At 56.5% G+C, this 3,194-nt stretch overlaps 1 long non-coding RNA gene across 1 annotated transcript in view; it reads right to left on the bottom strand.

The window, feature by feature from the left end:
- The window catches only part of LOC125611252, a 12,879-nt gene extending 9,691 nt beyond the window's left edge, over positions 1 to 3,188 (bottom strand). The window contains exon 1 of the long non-coding RNA XR_007341409.1: positions 2,956 to 3,188. This is a non-coding gene — a long non-coding RNA (uncharacterized LOC125611252). The remainder of the gene's footprint in view (positions 1 to 2,955) is intronic.
- Between the last annotated feature and the right edge of the window lie 6 nt (positions 3,189 to 3,194).

A 3,194-nucleotide genomic window follows, 5' to 3' on the forward strand; every position in this document is an offset into this window, starting at 1 on the left:
TTTTTTTTTTTTTTTTTTTTTTTTTTTTGGTGCAAACTGCAGATAAACACTATCACGAAAGGATTCCATTATAGTTTGAAGCAGGAGATACCATGGGCAAAATGTGGGATACAGCACAGGAATCCTGGCATCTCTCCGGTGAGGCTGGCACCCCTGACCCAAGCGCAGTTGGTTTGGTTTTGTTCCCCGCCCCCTCCGCAGAGGCACCTTGAGTCCCCCATCCTGAATCCTCGCCTATGTCCACACACTACTCTTTTCCATTTAAACGCTGCAGGCATTACAGATTATAGAGGGAGTTTTAAAAACTTATTTATTGTTCTAAAATTCCAGGCCCACAATTAAGTAAAAACTTTTTCTTTTTTCAAAAGGTGTAAGAGTATTTCGGGGATACCAGGAAGATTCGTAGGTGGGTCTTTTTTAGACCTGGATTTTGGGTCTCTCTCTCCCTTCTCCAGCTCTTACGACGCCCTCTTGTTGGACTCTGTTGAGGGAACGGCCCCTTCAACGTTTCCCAAGTGCCTTTCATGAACCATGAGGACGAGGGAGAGAAGATCCAGGTTCTAAAGCAGAAAGGGAAGAAAGAAAAAGACCGCGCAGAGCCAGCGGCTGGATTCTGAAGCCAGGACTGGGGACGCGCGGGCCTGTGGGTCCTCCCGGAGGCCAGGCCTGGCACAGGGCTTCGCAACGCGCTAGCCAATGTTTAACCCGAAAGCAGTGGCCACCAGGCCGCTTTTGTTTGTTCGCAAATTAATCACCCAGCGCACGGCCGGCGCCAGAGTGGGTTTATCACCCACCAGGAGGGGGGCGCGGCGGGCACGCAGAGACAAAGAGGAGTTCGCACCTTCGCGCTTTTGATCCCAGAATTACAGCGGCCTCCCAGCCTAATACGAGCCCCCTGGGGCCGAGTCTGGGAGGTCAGTCATAATTGGCGGAAGTTTGCAGACCATTAGCAAGAAGTCGACATTTTCGATTAAGAGAACCCCTCAAACTTTCCTCTCACCCCGCCTCGCCTGCACGCTGGGGTGGGGGCGGGGACCAGAAGCGGCGAACTGGGGTGACCCCAGGGTTAAATTAGAGCTACAGACCAAACAGGCAACTGGGGAGCGGGTGTAGGGGAGGGGACGCGGGGTGAGGGTCAGAAATCGCTCTAGGTCCACGGGGGAGCCGAAAGAAGGTCGAGATGTTTATAAGTAAAATCCGCAACTCCTCTGCTCTTTTCAAAGCAATCGGGAGGCCATAATGCTGAGGACCTGGTATCAACCTCTCCCTGCCAGGCCTGTGGGCCTTCGGGGCACTGGGAGGGTGAGGAGGGGGTCAGTCACAACGAGGTTGCAGCATTATTTTCCTTCTACTGGACGAGACAGGGCAGAGATTGGCCGGCGAGTGCAGACAAAACCAGATCTCGGGGATTTGGGGCCGCTCTTGATAGCGCTGCAAGCGGCCCCAGGCCCGGCCGGGAGCACTATGGGGGAGGGGGTGTTTTTTGCCTCCAGAGAATCCTGAAACCCTGAAGTGACCTCGGCGGTGGGTGTAAGGAGGGGGAAGGCCTGGCCTCTTGCACCCTTCAGGATCCTGCGCTGGAGACATGGAAGGGGGTGTTAAGAGCCACCTCTCTGGGCCGCACTTCTTTCTTTTCTCTCTCTGCTTAACGGTGGGCAGAGACACAGAACAGACCAAAAGGAGGAGAAAGGGGAGAGATGGTGAGCCAGACCAAGTTCGCAGAACGACTCTATTCTCTCTGGTGACTTCAGGGAATTCTCAGCGCTGGCGCCAAGCGCTCTTAACCATGTGCGTCAAAAATGCGCGGCTGTAAAAGCTTGTCTCCTCAAAAGTCCCTCCCCTATCTCGAGGCGGTTGGCCCACATGGCACTGCCTTTTTATCCTCCAGTAGCTGCCACTTCGGACCCGGCAGCTGGGGTGTTGGGGGGGGGGGGGGACAAAGCAAAATGTAGCAGGGGATTCTGCAGGTCTACGCAGACACGCGTCCGAAGGCATGGGTTTCTTAACCCCTAGGCCCGGAAACCAGCCGTTTCTCCATTCCCTTTCCAACCAAGTAGGCTCTTATCTTAGCAAGAGTCAAAGAGCATCGTCAAGATTTCCATTCACCTAATCAGGGACGGCCTCATCACCCCCACCCCACCCCAAAATCGAGAACTGTGGGTTTGGGAGAATCTTCTGACCCGGACAGGAGTCACCGTGCGGTAACCATTTCGGGGACAGGCCTGATCAGTAAGGTCTGGTTGCCTCCCTCCCAGCTGCCCTCAATGAGGCCCCCACCCTACCTGAACTGGAACAAATCCCCTCGCCTCTGGGGTGGGGGCGTTTCACGGTTTGTTTTACAAATTCGCCCCCGACTTCTGGTGAGATAAGTCCTGGGGTGGAGAAAGAACTGAGACACCGAGAGATAAGTGCGATGCCTGGAGATGATAGGAGGCTGGCGCACCTCCCCCAACCAGCTCGTCCTCCCCTTACCAGCAGTTCCACAAGGAGCTGGTCCCCGAGGTGAAGGCAGCGTCTTGAAAGGGACAGGCCCAGACCCTAGTCCATCACTGCACTCACTTTGACCGGAGTCTCCCTTGTCTACACCTTCCCGCCCCCCAACACACACATCCAGGCAGAATACCAGGAGCCCGCATCTAAATGGAAGCCGAGATCTGAAAGGGCTGGTAAATGCGTTTTTATAAAATCCAGAGACCATCTCCCAGAGTGAGTGCAGACAGGGCCGGGGGCTCAAGCTGTGTACATGTTTGAGTGTACGTGTTTTTCGGCGCGTATTAGAGTACAGATGCACTGAGGGTACTTGGGTGCCCCGCATACGGCTGCGGGGTGGGGCACTGTGGAAAGGGGCCCACGCACTCATGTGCTGAGATCCTGCCGCAACCGTGCGCTCGCGTTCCCGCGAGCCCAGATGTAGGGGAGACCCGCACCAAGATGCACGAGCTTGGGGACCCTTACTTAGCGGCGGCCAGGCGGAGCTCCGCTCCACGTGGGGCTGAAGAGCGCCGCAGCCTGGAGTCTAGGCGCGCACCTCTCGGCTGCCGCCGGTTTAGTCGCGCCCAGAGGCCGAACGCCAACTCGCAGGAGGTCCAGCCGCCCGCTTCGTTCGCCGGGAGTCGGAGGAAGAGGGAGAGCCGGAGAGAGAACGAGCCGCGGCTGGTGGAGAGGCGAGGCGAGGCGAGCGCGCGAGAGGCGAG

The sequence above is a fragment of the Marmota marmota genome, unplaced genomic scaffold, assembly GCF_001458135.2.
Source record: "Marmota marmota marmota unplaced genomic scaffold, marMar, whole genome shotgun sequence".
NCBI lineage: Eukaryota > Metazoa > Chordata > Mammalia > Rodentia > Sciuridae > Marmota > Marmota marmota.